Source organism: Rhinichthys klamathensis, unplaced genomic scaffold (genome assembly GCF_029890125.1).
Source record: "Rhinichthys klamathensis goyatoka isolate OS25496 unplaced genomic scaffold, OSU_Roscu_1.1 h1tg000006l_1, whole genome shotgun sequence".
NCBI classification, from domain to species: Eukaryota; Metazoa; Chordata; class Actinopteri; order Cypriniformes; family Leuciscidae; genus Rhinichthys; species Rhinichthys klamathensis.
Genome location: NW_026606559.1, coordinates 6,454,156 through 6,472,598, shown reverse-complemented (window position 1 = coordinate 6,472,598; position 18,443 = coordinate 6,454,156).

Here is an 18,443-nt window from a genome sequence, read left to right as displayed (position 1 = left end):
AGTCATGGTCATCAGGTGTATTCAAGTAATTGTACAGGGGTGGACAATGAAACCACAATCATTTATTAGTACGGTGTAGGGTCTCCTTTTGCGGTCAATAAAGCATCAATTTGTCTTGGAAGGACAGATACAAGTCTTTCACAGTGGCCAGAGAGATTTTGAGCCATTCCTCTTCCAGTGGCCAGGTCACTATATAATGCTGGTGGAGGAAAACATTTTCTAACTTGCTCCTTCAAAATTCCCCAAAGTTGCTCAAAAATATTTAGATCTGGTGACTGTGCAGGCCATGGGAGATGTTCAACTTCACTCTCATGCTCATCAAACCATTCTGTCACAAGTCTCGCTGTGTGTATTGGTGCATTCTCATGCTGATACAGGGAACCCCTTTTCAGGGGTTTGAACCATTAGGTGCACATGGTCCTTCAGGATGGTTCGGTAAATGGTAAATGGACTGCATTTATATAGCGCTTTCACAGACCCAATGGCCACCAAAGCGCTTTACAATTTGCCTCACATTCACCCATTCATACACTCATTCATACACCGACGGCGGTGTCAGCCATGCAAGGCGCCATCCAGCTCGTCGGGAGCAGCTGGGGTTAGGTGTCTTGCTCATGGACACCTCGACACTTGGTCAGGTGGAACCGGGGATTGAACCACCAACCTTCCGGTTTATAGACAGCCTACATGAACCACTGAGCCACTGCCGGCCTGCCGGTAGTCCAATGATGCGCCCATTAAGCACAGTCGGGAATGCCATGATATTGCAGCCCAAACCATCACTGACGATTCACTCTGGGAATGCAACAAAAGCCTCTTTAAGCAACGTTAAGCCTCTTTAGGGCTTCTCAATACTGTAACTCCCACGGATGTGGGAAAGACATTGAAGGTGGACCCTACAATTCATGTTTCACTGATATGTCTCCCATTATGTTGTCTGGATTGCAGTTTTTTATGTACAACTGTGCTATTGCTCTGCTAATTCAATCTTCACACTCTGCTACTGATGGAATGTAAAATCAGTGAATATTGCGCATATTTGCGTGAAACCTCCAACACTATATTGGCCAGAGTTTCAGTTTCATAGCCCAACCCCTGTATGTATAAATAAAACAGTATTGAATTACATTTTTATTAAATTAATAGTTCTGGAAAAAAAGAACGAGCATCACGTCATTGTGGGTTGCGAGTCCAAATGCAAATCTGCCTAGAAAGTCCCAACAGAGCAAAGTAAACTTGCTCTTACTTTCCCATCTAACTTTTATCAGTTGGTTGATGAATCGTTTACATGATGATATTTTTGGTGCCATTCTCATTTGATCTCGCTCTTTATTTCCTCTTTCTCTCTCCTTTAACTGCCTCTCGACCAGCGACTGGAATGAGGTAAAGGTGTAACTGAATAAAATAGTATTGCTCTAATCTTTTGAAGATGTGTTTGAGCTGCAGGCCTTCTGTCAGACTGTAAGTGGAGGGAACTGTAGAGTGTGTGTATCCGAGTGCAGAGCGGTATCGAGCCACACAGCTTTAGGTAGAGTGTGTTGGAGACTGCTAATAGATCTTTATTAATCCAGAGCAGCAAAGCTTGAAATAGCCTTTTAAAGGCCAATTTTGAAGCCTTCTTAGTGTAAAGAAAACTTTAGCGCTGCTGCTGAACTTCAAAGGGAGCCGCTCGAGCGTGTTTAAAGCACGTGAACTGAGATCACTGATAACAAATGATCCCGTGTGTCAGAGTGATTGGGTTGATCGTACAAGGCTTGGAAACAGCAGGTTACTGCTAGTTTAACCACACAATTATTCATCTTATTAGATATGCTGTGAAATGTTACATGGGAAAATATCTGATGTAGATCATCAAGGCGATCGGAGCTGGGCGAGATGAGCATGAATCTCCATCCAGGCTGGATGCTGGTTTAGTATAGGCTCAGTCTCAGACGTCACGCCCACAGACCGATGGCTGAATGTCTGATGAATTAGGCACACAAAACTGGAAACACTTAGCACTTACACTTGAATTCTACAGGATTTCTGGGAGACGTGAGTGTCGCGTACTTTAACCGTCCGACTGGAAACAGCCATCGTGAAGCCAAACCTCTCATGGAAGAAAAAAGCTGTTGTGTTTACAGTTGTAACGATGAATGCTTATCAGGATCAACAAAACGCTGGATTTTTTTTAAAAGTATGTTAAGGATATGTGAAACTCTTTAAATCTTTCCCCGCCAGCATTTTTGGTCATTTTCACAAAAAGTTCATGGCCCCCAGAATATCTTAACATGCAATATATCAAAAGAAAGAATAGAGCCTCTGTTTTTTTTTTAAGTTTGATTCTAGCTTAATGCATTCTTTTTTATCAACACTTGAATGTGGGTAAGTTTTATATCATTGTGAACAAAAAAAGCTGAGAAAATCGTGTATTTGTTAAAGACTACGATTCAGAATGATGATCAAAACATAGATGGAGTAGGCTAGATCGAGTCCATCAACACCCCCAAAGCGTCACTGTTGCGATCCAGAAGGATCAATGAAAGCTTTAGCATAAGTTCTGCCGGCAATACTCAATTGTAACGTCACTTATTACCTTCTCATCTATCCAATCGTGTTCTAATACCTGTGGTATAAAAGATAGGTACTTGCACATGTCTGAGTTTGCAGATGCTGACGCTTCCATTCACCTCCATCCTCCCCACCACCACCATAATGGTCTCTTCCCGTACCTCACAGGGGGTCGGCTGCGCCCCTGCCTTCGTCTTTAGGCAAGAAATGCATAGTCCGGACCCTCGGATTGCGAGCTACGCCAAAGAACTTTATATCATAATATTGCTTGCTGGGCTGTTAATAAATGGTTAATTGTTACAGTATTATTCTACCGAGTATTTCTGGTAGAACTACAAATAAGGAGAGATGAATAGCTTACCATTACATTGCAAAATATCTGAGCTTTATTTTACATTCTTCTTCAAAATGAGCTGAGAATCGACCATCTAAAGCCACAGGTATTGACAATAAACTGCTACAAAGTCCAACGCAGCCCCAGAGCAGACTCTCGCCGACAGGAAACATGCAGCTTTTGTAGGGAACGAAGAACACCTGCGCGCCAGTGCTCCCAATCACGCCGCAATTAGCCAGTCACCTGCAAACAATACAGACGCAACACACACACACACACACACACACACACACACACACACACACACAAACACACACACACACACACACACAACACGGAACAGCTGACAGGGATGTCACAATCACAGTCATTAACCCTTCCTGGATCAACATTTCACGAGTTCACACTTACAAATAAGTCAGATAAAATAAATGCGTATTTGGCGTGCTGTCCGAGGAGAGGGCTCCGGACTCGGTATTCGGCCCGAACCCAGAGTACTCCCCCCGTATTGCTGGTTAAGAAGTAACCCGGCGAGTGTGAGGAGACGGGGTGGTGGAGGGATGCTGAAAAACTGTCGAGGAACATTGGTGAGTCAAATGAGTATATACAGGTCCTTCTCAAAAAATTAGCATATTGTGATAAAGTTCATTATTTTCCATAAGGTAATGATAAAAATTTAACTTTCATATATTTTAGATTCATTGCACACCAACTGAAATATTTCAGGTCTTTTATTGTTTTAATACTGATGATTTTGGCATACAGCTCATGAAAACGTCTCAGGTTACGAATGTAACCTCTGTTCCCTGAGAACAGGGAACGAGACAATACGTCATCGACGTTATGGGGAACGCCTCAGGCGTGACAGGTGTCTGAAATCACTATCAAATCACGTCAATCACATTGACCGGCGACTGCCCGTGAATCATTAGCGTGAATGATTAACGTGCGACCTGGAAGTATATAAGGGCGCCTTGCAAACATGACAAATCACCTTATCGTCTGAAGGGACTGTACGGCAGGCAAGCCCCGAGGCATGGCAGGGAGACGTATTGTCTCGTTCCCTGTTCTCAGGGAACAGAGGTTACATTCGTAACCTGAGACGTTCCCTTTCGAAGGGAACTCAACAATACGTCATCGACGTTATGGGGAACGAAATACCCACTCCGCCATGCTGAGGGGAGTGCATGCCCTCAGGCAGTGACAACTGTCCGAACCAGCAAATTCAAATGAAATGCTAGAACCACTCACCCTCAGGTCACACTGGGCTGTCAGCGACAGCATTCCCTACGGTCATAGCCCAAGCTATAAGCCTAGCAGGAAAACCTCCATAAACATGGTTAAATGAAAAGGCCTACCTGGGCCTGCTCAAAGGCCTAGGACCACAACTTCAATTAGAAGGGGTCCCTTCTAGGGAATGTGGCTAGGGAACCCGAAGGAACCCCAGCCAGTCACTATTCAGGGGAACGTACTCACCCCGAAGTGCCACCAGGACGGCCTGACCTGGCGTCAGAGCATAGACACTTAGTCTGGCCACTTCCTGTCTGTCCGAAGACAGAGCCTCTGGACACTTGCCTTAAGTAAGGCATCCAACCCGAGGGACTGCGAGCTGGCAGTGAACCACTCGGCCCAGATCTCAGAGACGGGACATCCCGGAGAGTATGACTCAGCAAGTGCTTTCCAACCCTTACCAGCGAGGGGAGTTTCTCTACTCGATCCATGGATCTACCCAGTGCTTGTGATTCAAACACTGAGGAGGCCTGTGAAGGCCTAAGGGCTGATCTAACTGGGAGGCCTCACGAGAGGCCTACGACCGTCTGACCAGACTCAGGAGTCCGCGTGCTCATTATGACCCTCTGTGAGGGGAGCACATGGTCCGCCTGGTACACTTTAGTCGAGCCAGGGCGCAAGCTCGCCTTCAGCAGCTGCCTGATAAGGCCAGCTGAAAATGATAGCAAGAGGCCACTAGCCTCCTGAACCCAGCACCGCTAGGAAACCACTCACAGGGAGGCCTGGAGAGGCCTACAACCTGATAACCAGAGTATGTGGGGACCCTCAGGGAGGCCTGGTGAGGCCTACTACCTGACCGTACTCACTCAGGGAGGCCTGGGGGAGCCTACTACCTGATAACCACAACCTGTGGAAACTCACCATCAGAGAGGCCTGGCGTTCTCATTCAAGGAAGCCTGGAGGAGCCTACTACCTGATAATCACAGCATGTGGGAACTCACCCTCAGGGAGGCCTGGTGAGGCCTACTACCTGACAGCCATAATATCTGGGAGCATTTTCTGCTACCCGATAGAAAATCAGGCTAGCTGTTCAGTTACCTGACCTTGGGCTTGTCTCCAGGGAGGCCTGGTGAGGCCTACTACCTGATAACCATCTCAAATGGGAATTCACCTTCAGGGAGGCCGGGTGAGGCCTACTACCTGATAGCCAATGTAGGTGAGGATTCGCCTTCAGGGAGGCCGGGTGAGGCCTACTACCTGATAACCATCAATTCCTACAAAGGAACACTGTTGGGAACCATACTACACCAACGTAACTATTGGGCCCACCCACAGGAGGCCTAGTACGGCTAGCTACCTGCAGCAGCTATAAAGTATGTCCCACAACTTGGGACTCACCTCCGAGGAGGCCTGTTTAAGGCCTACTACCCACCGGTGAGTCAACTGCCCGAACCACCAAGGCCAACTATTTCTCTCGAGAAGTGGCCTACAGCGCCCTATTGGGGGCTGCCCATACAAGGAGGCCTGCTGAGGCCTACTACCTTGGCAGATAAGCTGTTTACACAGCGCCTACAGCATCCTGGTGCCTAATCACATTGCCCACGGCAGTGTACTCAGCAAGAGAGCTCAGCAAGAGAGCTTAAAAACAAGGGGAGTACAACATACACCACTCTGCCTCAACGGAGGCCCCAGTTAGTCAGGGGCCTACCATCTATGCATGGGCGTCAGCTCAGGGCAATGCTCTGGCTACAGGGGAGCGTACTTCGACCAAAGAAGAAGTGAAGGCTTACTTCATACTCGACCCGAGCCACAGTGGTGCGAGGTAGGATAAACAGAACTGGGAGTGAAGTACTCAGACCTACCCTGAATCACAGGGGAATACTCACACCTCCCCCTGAGGTTACCAGGGGGCGGGCCTGCCAGCGGCTCTAGGGGTGACAGAAATGTATCTGTGCCCAACCTAGGGGAGTGGGGCTTGAATGAAAGCCACCCACCTACAACCCGGCGCTCGAGCAGTAGCTCAGCGAGGTAAGTGAAGCCCATACTGGCGGCCTAAATCCGTAGCCAGTTCTGCACGGCAGGGTCGGGCAGGAGACTCAGTCTTCTTCATGAAGCGAAAGACGGCCTAACCCTGTTCAAAAGGACTTATATACCACGGAGGCCTAACTGAGGCCTACCGTATCCTTATAAACCATCCTCTGCACCACGCTGCATTACTCTAGTCACCCCGGAATGCAGAGAAGGGGGCGGGCCTAACGACTCCCATGGGAGGAGGCTGATTATACAGGGATGCCAAAAACCTACATTCACAAAGTGAAGGGTCAGAGGAAGAAATGCTAATTTTAGCAGAACGCCTCTAATATCCCTGGCACAGCCTAAGCCAGCTACAGAGGCGGCCCTGGTGAGGGCCAACCTGTAAGCATAGATCTCTCTGAGGGCTCAGAGGAGCCACAGCCTAATAAGGAATAAAATCTGTATTATTCGATACAAAAGGCTGCATAATCGCTCAGCCTAATGAAACCCAAACAGAGCTTAAAGGGCGAAATACTCAGGAAAGTCAAACGGTCCCGTGGGCCGGACTTAAGATCTATCTGAAGCTCTAGCATCAGTCAACACTCTAAATAATTTTTTTTAAGAGAGAGACCAACTACTCTACCCTGAGGTGGCTAACAGCCCGAAGGCTAACATAGTTACCGTTCTGGCCACCTACCGGGGAACTTCAGGGCCCTGATATCCAATAAAGTTCTCTTACCTTATTACCTTGACATGGCCCCATAACTCTATACGTCTCATCCGTCCTTCGGATGAGACGTTAAACCGAGGTCCTGACTCTCTGTGGTCATTAAAAATCCCAGGATGTCTTTCGAAAGAGTAGGGGTGTAACCCCGGCATCCTGGCCAAATTTGCCCAGTGGCCTCTGTCCATCATGGCCTCCTAATCATCCTCATATACACTAATTGGCTTTATCACTCTGTCTCCTCTCCACCAGTAAGCTGGTGTGTGGTGGGCGTTCTGGCGCAATATGGCTGCCGTCGCATCATCCAAGTGGATGCTGCACATTGGTGGTGGTTGAGGAGATCCCCCCTTCTATGTGAAGCGCTTTGAGTGCCTAGAAAAGCGCTATATAAATGTAATGAATTATTATTATTAATGAATTATTATTACAGGGAACGAGGTCTGTAAAGAGAAATATGTTATTTTTTAATCACAAAAAATACTCTTTGAGAAGACCAGCAGCTCACCTGCGGCGTGCAAGGCGAAGATTCGCCAGACAGTTCTTTATGAACCTGGGAACCGCCAATTTACATGCCTGAAAGGAGCGTTTCCACCAACCAGGCCCAGGTGGGCCATAGGCCCATCCCCAGGCCTGATGTAATGAACGCCTGGGGGTCAGAAGAGAGAGGGCAGATTTCGTGACCCTCCGGGGAAGTTATCCACTACCGACGCTGTGAGCGTTTGTTCTGGATAACCTCCCTGAAATATCTTCTGTTGCGGGAGTCACGCCTCCTCTGCGACCTGCTCCTCGAGGGAGGGGGCGCACGAGAGGCGACTGCGGACGCGGATCTCAGCGGTATACATGTCCTAAATGCTGCTGAGCGCGCCTTCGCCTCCCTGAATTTCCCCACCACCTCTTCTACAGAGGTGCCAAAGAGTTCGGAAGGCGAAAACTGGCGAATCGAGGAGAAAGGTCTTTTCTTTCTCCCCGATGTCAGCTAGGTTTAACCACAGATGCCTCTCCGTGGCCACCATCGCCGCCATCGACAGATCGATCGCGGCAGCGGTTTGCTTGGTAGCCCGGAGAGCCAGATCTGGTGCGGCGCAGCTCAGCCACCGCCTCAGGGGACATCCCTGCCCCCTGGTCGAGATCCCCCAGCAGATCGGCCTGGTGTACCTGCAACACCACCATGATGTGCAGGCTAGCACCGGCCTGACCCGCTGACGTGTATGCTCTGCCATTCAACTGGCAGGGTTTGAGCTCTCAGTGTCGATTGTTTTCCCATCGACGCATACCCACGCTCTCCTATCCTCTCAACATCAGCGAGACTAGCCTGCTGATGTTGGTGGATACAGGCAGAGTATGGGTTCTTCCATGTCCTCTCGATCTCAGTATGAGATCGGGAAGAAATGAAAGGCTCAACTGAGCTGGTGGTTCTATGACCGGGGAAAAAACGCTCTCCTCGCGAGCGATTTCTCCCCCAACGAGCAGCCACGGCAGCTGCAGCCTGTCCGCGGCGCGTTCTATGATACCAACCAGCTCAGCATACACGGGGCAGGGTGGCTGAGAAGATACAGGAAAATATCTTATTATTACCACCCTCATCAGCCATCTCCTGTTTGTCCAGGAGAGCGCTTGCTGCCGGACTAAGTTTTCCCTTTTTTTTTTTTTTTGGGGGGAAACTTCATCCAATTGCAGCTTCTCGTCAGCCGCCGCATCATCTGAGAGGATTACACCCCTCTCAAGGCGATCGGCGAGCTTCATCTGTGACATCAGACGCTGAACCCTCTTCTCTCGAGAAGAGGGACAGGCGCGATCACAAATTTGTACAGGCAGTTCCCTCGAGAACTGCCTGTGCGCGTCTTCCTTCCCAGACAGAAAAATGCACAGTTCGCGTGTGTCACCCGGCTTCAGATATCTTGAGCACGGGTCTGCACACTTCTGAAAGCATTTCATAATTACCTGATTTTCAAAGCAGTTACAGACAAAACAGTCCCTGAAGACGAAAAGATGATTTGTCATGTTTGCAAGGCGCCCTTATATACTTCCAGGTCGCACGTTAATCATTCACGCTAATGATTCACGGGCTGTCGCCGGTCAATGTGATTGACGTGATTTGATAGTGATTTCAGACACCTGTCACGCCTGGGGCGTTCCCCATAACGTCGATGACGTATTGTTGAGTTCCCTTCGAAAGGGAACCCCAAATTCCTGTCTCAAAAAATTAGCATATCATGAAAAGGGTCTCTAACAAGCTATTAACCTAATCATCTGAATCAACTAATTAACTCTGAACACCCGCAAAAGATTCCTGAGGCTTTTAAAAACTCCCAGCCTGTTTCATTACTCAAAACCGCAATCATGGGTAAGACTGCCGACCTGACTACTGTCCAGAAGGCCATCATTGACACCCTCAAGCAAGAGGGTAAGACAGAAAGAAATTTCTGAACAAATAGGCTGTTCCCAGAGTGCTGTAAGGCACCTCAGTGGGAAGTCTGTGGGAAGGAAAAAGTGTGGCAAAAAACGCTGCACAACGAGAAGAGGTGACCGGACCCTGAGGAAGATTGTGGAGAAGGACCGATTCCAGACCTTGGGGGACCTGCGGAAGCAGTGGACTGAGTCTGGAGTAGAAACATCCAGAGCCACCGTGCACAGGCGTGTGCAGGAAATGAGCTACAGGTGCCGCATTCCCCAGGTCAAGCCACTTTTGAACCAGAAACAGCGGCAGAAGCGCCTGACCTGGGCTACAGAGAAGCAGCACTGGACTGTTGCTCAGTTTTGCATGTCATTCGGAAATCAAGGTGCCAGAGTCTGGAGGAAGACTGGGGAGAAGGAAATGCCAAAATGCCTGAAGTCCAGTGTCAAGTACCCACAGTCAGTGATGGTCTGGGGTGCCATGTCAGCTGCTGGTGTTGGTGCACTGTGTTTTATCAAGGGCAGGGTCAATGCAGCTAGCTATCAGGAGATTTTGGAGCACTTCATGCTTCCATCTGCTGAAAAGCTTTATGGAGATGACGATTTCTTTTTTCAGCACGATCTGGCACGTGCTCACAGTGCCAAAACCACTGGTAAATGGTTTACTGACCATGGTATTACTGTGCTCAATTGGCCTGCCAACTCTCCTGACCTGAACCCCATAGAAAATCTGTGGGATATTGTGAAGAGAAAGTTGAGAGATGCAAGACCCAACACTCTGGATGAGCTTAAGGCTGCTATCGAAGCATCCTGGGCCTCCATAACACCTCAACAGTGCCACAGGCTGATTGCCTCCATGCCACGCGCATTGAAGCAGTCATTTCTGCAAAAGGATTCCCGACCAAGTATTGACTGTTGAGCGCATAACTGAACATAATTATTTGAAGGTTGACCTTTTTTTTTTTTTGTATTAAAAACACTTATTTTATTGGTCGGATGAAATATGCTAATTTTTTTAAACAGGAATTTTGGGTTTTCATGAGCTGTATGCCAAGATCATCAGTATTAAAACAATAAAAGACCTGAAATATTTCAGTTGGTGTGCAATGAATCTAAAATATATGAAAGTTTAATTTTTATCATTACATTATGGAAAATAATGAACTTTATCACAATATGCAAATTTTTGGAGAAGGACCTGTATATATAGGTCTCCAACTCAAGCTGATTGGATAGACATGTTGATTACTGATTGTCGACAGCTGGTTGGTATGATGTGATAATTGGATCAATTATTTGAACGTGCTCCTCCCGAACTTTGTTTATAAAACATAATTTAATTCAGTAACATTAGGCAGTTTTAATTTATGCTGTTTAATGTTTATTATCACGTTATTTTACATATGCATAGGCTACTTATGCTATCGCTGGTTTCTGCTATTTTTTCGCCTTTGTTTTGATCATGAGATTCAGTACTCTTTCAGAAGATGCATAATAGAGCCCCTCTACGGTGGCCGAGATAGCTCAACACGCTGCAACTGAAGAAAACACATGCAAATAGAAAAAATCGCATGCAAATAGAAAAAAACCCGTGCAAATAGAAAAAAAACACGTGCAAATAGAAAAAACACCCGCAAATTAAGAAAACATCTTCATCAGTTTCACAACACACGTGTGCTCCAAATACTCACAACACCACCAAATACAGAGACGCGCTGCAAAAGCTCACAACACAAATACAGAAACGCGCTGCAAATAACACAGACCACAACGGAAATGTTTCCAGGGGAACCAAATAAGTGACGAACCCGGCTGGGACGTGCTGGCATAGATATCCATAAATCTATGCGTGCTGGTGTTTGCAGCTTAAAATTCTACTTTATTTATTTATTTATGTATTTATTTGTGCAAAACATACAGAGATTAAATTTTTTTATGACATACAACTTGTATACAATGTACAAAATGTATTAACAATATGTTGAATGTCATCAGAATACAAATGAGAAAAGAACTAAAATAAATAAATAAAAGATAAAGAAGGAAATCATGAAGGAAAGAGATTTATCTATACACCAGTTACACTGTACAAATTGTTTCCTGTTATGTTTAAATTTTCATAAAGAAAAGTTTCGTAAGAAATGTTAGGGTCCAAAATTTTAAAGTTGAGACACACAGATATATAACGCTAGCCTGACTTCGTCATACTCATATTCTAGTCAGAATGTGAGTCTGATACTGCTTCATAGGGCTTTGATTATGAGGCGTGTCTTAACCGAACCAGGAAAAAAAAAACTCTGCACTCAATTGGATAGACCTACAACCAATGAGAGCAACGCAGTAAGTCAACTACTTTGCATAGCACAGTTGTCAACTACAGAACTCAAATGCACGCACGCTGGAAGAAGTAAAATAACGAGTGTTGCTTCTTTTACTTGGCCCTCTATGAGTGCGACCAAAGGAGAAACTACAACGACCACAGGGTTTTTATTGCGTCCCATCTTCTTAGTTACCATCGGAGCCAGCTGATAAATTAAACTTTTGCCAAATCCCGTAGGAAGGACGGCAAACACATCTTTCCGATCGACAAATGCCTTGATTGCAGTTATATGTTCGTCTTTTAAAATGAATGCGCTGTCGATTTCTTTTACAACAGACGCGATAGCGGAATCTCCACATCTCAGTTCTCCAGCGGCAGTCATCTGTGAGGGAAACCAGTTCAACCCAAGCGCTCTTTGATAACGTGAGGATTACGTCCCTGCAGATCATCTGTCCATCATCGTATAAAGCCCGCCCTGGCAATTTGATTGGCCCGACGATTTCTGAACCGATCATAATTACTCCTCAAAGGAGCGAGTCCAGACCGAACTTCCCGATCAAAAAATGTTGTGGGCGGGGTTCGGGCTGGCATCCAGGCTAATATAATGCATATTTTAAAAGCTTTTTTGTAAAGTAAAAATAGAAATGTATTTGCAACCATTATGTTAACAGCATTATATTTCTGTCGTAAGACCAGCTGATGGACGCCGTGCTGCGTGGTCATGGGAACATCCCAGGTGAAAATAATGAGGAAATTACGTCTTTCGTTGCTCCTTCATCAAGTGCATTCCACACGGCTATAATGGCACACTAGAGCCCTGCTCTCTCCAAAGTCCAACTTTAAGGGCTCTGCCGTCTGCCCTTCGAAGGGAGTAGGGCATAGGGAAGCTCAAGAGCAATAAGCACGTCCCAGCCGGGTTCGTAGCCGGGTTCGTCACTTATTTGGTTCCCCTGGAAACATTTCCGTTGTGGTCTGTGTTATTTGCAGCGCGTTTCTATATTTGGTTGTGTTGTGAACTTTTGCAGCGCTTTTCTGTATTTGGAGCACACGTGTGTTGTGAAACTGATGAAGATGTTTTTTTAATTTGCAGGTGTTTTTTTCTATTTGCACGCTTTTTTTCCTATTTGCATGTGTCTTTTTCTATTTGCACACGTTTTTTTTCTATTTGCATGTGTTTGCTTCAGTTGCAGCGCTTTGAGCTGTCTCGGCTACCGTACCCCTCACCGTATAGCCTAACAGTGAAAACACAAAAATTTCCGTCAATGGCGTGGAAGCGTTGTCTCATAAATTACGGAAATTTCTGTCAATGGCAGGGAAAGAGTTAAAAAACGTCTAAAATTTCTACATGGTGGTCTGGTATTGAAGGGACATCAACTTTACATTTGTGCCCATCTAAGCATGATGATGAGCAAAATGATCTGTGATTGGTTGCTTTACATTTCAGTCGGGTAGCCTAAAGGTGGTCCTTGGCTATGAGCTGCGTCTCATTTCGAAAACTGCGCCCTCCGGAGGTCGTATTTGTAGGCTGCATATGTCATTGAGGCTGCTTCATTTCAGTAAATTGTGCAAATAAACAAGTCCAATACATGAACACACTTAATAAAATATGACCCTGTAAATTATGCATGATTATGCAACTAACCCTAAACAAAACCCTAACTGTAACCCTATGGTAATGTAGTTAATTAATATTACTCAGTTATTACACTGCAGCAGAGTCACCTTAAAATAAAGTACAAGCAAAAAAAAATATTCTCTTTTTTCTTGTGTGCTAAATGTACACATAAAATGACCGTAGCAGAGCAATAACGCTTCAGCAGGTTCTGGGTCAATTCCTCCACATTATGATGAGATTAGAGCTGTCAATCTCTCCTGACAGAAACAGTTAGACCTGTGAGCACCTGACGGACACAACAGAGGGATGGGGGCGTTTTACTGCTCCATATGTGAGAGTTTGGTCAATTTTGTGAGTTTAAATGATGTTTTATTAACAAAGTTCGGGAGCAGCACGTTCAGATAATTAAACCTAATTAAACACACGTGGAGCACATTCAGATAATCAAACCTAATTAGACAAGAGTGGTGCTTAATAAACGAGTTAAGCGCTGTGTATATATACAGCAAACTAACCTCCGTTCATTGACAGTTTAACAGCATCCCTCCACCACCCCATCTCCTCACTTATAGTCCTAATACTCTTACAACAACGGGGGGAGTACTCTGGGTTCGGGCAAAATTCCGAGCTCGGAGCCCTCCCCCCGGACAGCACGCCAAATACGCATAATCTTTACTCTGTTTAATTGATGTAAGTGTGAACTCGTGAAAATTCCTTAAAATGCATTTTCAGTTCCAGGCTGAGTATATTCCTCAGTGACAGAATGCAGGAATAATGTTATTCTTTTCTTTCTGAGTTATCTGAGTTTCTATGTGATAAGGCACACAGTGCATAAAGAGATATCACAGAGACACGATGAAAAAAGCAAGCAAACACACACACACACACACACACACACACACACACACACACACACACACACACACACGTGCATGTCGCTATATTTGTAAGGACTCTCCATAGGAGTAATGGTTTTTATACTGTACAAACTGTATATTCTATCCCCTTTCACACTAACCCTAGCCCTAAACCCATCACACAAAACTTTCTGCATTTTTACATTTTCAAAAAAAAATCATTCTGCATGATTTATAAGCTTGTTTCCTCATGGGTGACACGAGTCCCCATGAGTCAGTATGCATTCAGGTTGAAGTCCTAACCGGGATAGAAAAACATGAACATACATACACACACACACACACACACACACACACAGGGACATTCCATATAAATAATGATTTTTATACTGTACAATTTTTATACTGTATTTTATAGCCCCTAACCTTAAAGTTTAACCATCACAGAAAACGTTCTGCATATTTACATTTTCAAAAAAACATCACTTAAGCTATTTCCCTCATGGGGATCCAAAAATGTCCCCAGAAGGACAAGGATTTCAGATATTGCCATCTTTTTGTACCCATAACATGTATACCTGAACCACACACACACACATATTGAGTTTTCATGTTTTATAGGGACATTCCATAGACAGAATGATTTTTATACTGTTACATTCTATCCCCTAAACCTACCAATCACAAAAAAACGTTCTGCCTTTTTTTATATTTTCAAAAAACATAATTTAGCATGATTTATAAGCTGCTTTCCTCATTGGGACCAAAAAATGTCCCCGCAAAGTAAAACATTTCTGGTATTGCCATCCTTATTGGGACATTTGGTCCCCATGACGGAATACCACACACACAGACAGTGTGTTTGCCAGCCCGCAGCACAGGTGCTCACCGCAGTGAATGCACTGACGAGTGGACTGTAGTAATGGGGTGGTGCGCGTGATCACACTAGGTGGTCCACATTAAATACAGCGGTGAGAGCTGAGCCTGACACAAACCCTGCAGCACGGCTCCACTGACCGCTCATTTAGCCCTCTGATAGATTCTTGTGCTCTTCCAGATAATAAGGAGCTTGTGGGCTTGTGAGCTTCATCTCCTCTAAATTTATCATACGCTAGTCACATTACAGGCCTTTACCAGCGGAAGGGTCTCCTTTAATTGTGAACCGGCCCCCTCCCATGTAACAAATGACCCGTCGAAGCAGCATTTCTCAGAGGAGGCGCAGAAAAAGAGAGAGAGAGAGAGTTTTCTCTAAAGAATGCTGCAACACTGGGGAAGACGTGTCAAGCCATCCACCGTGGTGTCAGTGGACACACCAGGTAGGCAAGGTAGCTTGTCAGATAGAAATATTAGGCTCAGGTACGTCTAATGATATAATATCAGCATCAGCAGAAAGATAAGTTGATATGGAAGAACAGTTGCAACATGTGACACTAGATGGCAGTATTGGTCCAGAGAGCCAGCACAGCCTGCAATGATGTAATCCTCCATAATATAATGAAAATTATTAGAAAAAGAATTGTCTGCTTGTCTTTTTTGGCATTAACTATCAGCTTCTCATAAATGCAAAAAAGAAGATACTGCTAGCTGCTGTCAATTTGACAGAGGTCAGGGCACAAGTACATATAAATTACTTCTATATCAAATGCTAAATTGTAAGTTAATAAGGAGGAAATCCATTAAGTTAGAATTCTGTATCTATTTATATATATATAAAAAAACAGAAACCATTGCAGTCTCTGAAAACACAGCTTAATCAGCTGACTTGGTGAATTTGTAAGTTATGAATGGATTTTTTTGGGTCACACTGTACATGACCCTGAATTATATTATCAGTGGTCACCCGCAGGCTCAATCAATTTGTTTATCACATATTTTTAGGTTATATAAATTAAAGACAAATGCATCCAAAAGTTTGAGACTGGTATGATTTTGAAAATGTTTTTGAAAATCTCTTCTGCTCACCAAGGCTCCATTTATTTGATCAAAAATACAGTGAGTAATATTGCTAAATATTATTCTAATATAAAATGTTTTATATGTGAATATATGAATTAAATTTATTCCTATGATGGAAAGGCAGAATTTTCAGCATCATTAGTCCGGTCTTCAGTGTCACAAGATCCTTCAGAAATAATTCTAATATGCTGATAGTCATATGCTGCTCAAAAACCATTTATTATCAATGTTGAAAAGTGGAGCTGCTTCATATCTTTGTTGAAACCGTGATACATTTTTTCAGGATTATTTGATGAATAGAGTTCAAAAGAGCATCATTTACTTGATAGAAATCTTTTTTTAAACATTAAAAATGTATTTTCTGTCAATTTTGATGACAATTTAATGTGTCCTTGCTGATGAAATACAAAAAACAACAAAATTATTACTAACCTCAAACTTTTGATTGTTAGTGTCATGTGTACAATCCAGTGATGCCATATCTAAAAAAAGAATACCCTCAACTTTTCCAAATGGGGTCAGAGCAGATTTCTGGGGGCCAAATACTTTTCAAAGGCACATTTTTCCCACATTTGGAGACGTCCCATCTACTTCCAGCATGGGGGGGCTACACAGCCAATTTACAGAGTAACATGAACATGGACAAGAAAATCATTACACAAGATTCATATCGATAGCTGTTCCTTTAATGCTCAGAGAGCAAAGTTTAGCTTTAAAGTCCTGCAGCAAAAGACTCAAGGATAGATCAATGTCAACAAACCAGGAATGGCAATCCGACCCTCTCATCGAGCAGAGCTTCAGGCGTGGAAAGTCATATTGTGATGTCTGGCTGGTATGGTTTCATTTCATGAATTCTTTAATGTGCTAAGTCTAAATGGTCCCAAACGTCCCCTATTGCTTGGCAGTCTAAAATAATTGAGGAGTTTTCCATCAGGTTTCTCTCAAAATTACATCCTCTCTTTCTGGGCTCTCATGGCTTTCAGGCCAAGAAGCTTGGGTCCGATGATGGAGCTGCGTACGGCCGTAATCTACAGATGTAGCGGAAAATGGCCCCCCGGAGAAAACAGCCCCTGCCTCCGACATCATTTATCCTGCTGTCCAATCACCACGCTCATAGATCAATATTACAACCTAACAGAATGAGAAAGTAGAAAAAGTCAACGTGTTAAATGTGCGCGAAAAGAAAGCTGTCTTTAGGCCTGTGTTGAAGTTTGTTTGGAGTTGGACTCATGATCAGAAGATGCAAATGCTGGAGTAAACCTGCGCAGCAAATGCCGAGCTAACAAAAATATGTTCTAAGAATGTTTTGCTAACTTTCCCAGTTATGAAAATGTTATTTCTGAACGTTCTCTGTACAGGTATGCAATGCAGCAGAGCCAATATCTGTGACAATCTTAAAGTTATTTGAATCTGTATCTGTATTCAGATAAATCCGGAAGTGGGCGAGGCTTTAACCATAATTATCATGAAATTACACGAGAACCCTGTTTTAAATGTAATTTTGTCCACTTCATCGTTTTAATTTAACAAATACGCCTTGTATAGCTCATTTAATTATAAAATGTATTGAAACATCTTCTAATTAAAACAATAATACTAGATCTTAAATAAAAGAGGAAAACTTTTTTTTTCTTTTTTTTTCAGAGAAACTTTGTTAGGACAATCATCCACAACCTCAAATAAAACCCTAACAGCTGATTAGAGAACATGGAAGTTGAAAGAAAATATTCAGTGGCTGAAATTGCTAAAAGAACTTATATGCAACAAATGCAAATCTGAACAAATTATAAAGAATGCACGCAATCAAATACGTGTGAGGTACTTTGAATTACCAGAAATTACGGTAAGACTTTATAATTACTGCATGCGATTAATCATTCGTAAACAGTTAATTCATCATGTATAAAGCATAATTAGACATTAATAAGCAGTTTATAAATACAGCTATGCTTTATTTAAATTTATTTTATTTTATTTATTTATTAATTTTATATTAAAAGGCGATCAGCATATCCTCGTGTGGCAATGAGGTAAGACAAATCACACCACATCCTCAGAAAGTTACTATGTCTGATTTTGAAAAAATGAATGGTAAAATTTTGGAAGAAACAGTACAGCACCTTAAAAAATCAACGACACACTCCCCACCTCCTTTTTCAAAAGTGAGTTAAACTGCTTAGAAGCAGACCTCCTAGAACTGGTAAACTCCTCAGTTCTCTCTGGGACTTTTCCAAAGTCCTTTAAAACTGCAGTTCTCAAGCCCCTCCTGAAAAAGAGCAATCTGGATAGCAACACATTGAGCAATTACAGACCAGTCTCAAATCTTCATTTCATAGGCAAGATCATTGAAAAAGTTGTCTTCAATCAGCTGAACAACCTCCTAACCTCAAATGGATACTTTGACAATTTTCAATCTGGTTTCCGACCACATCACAGCAGAGAGACAGTGC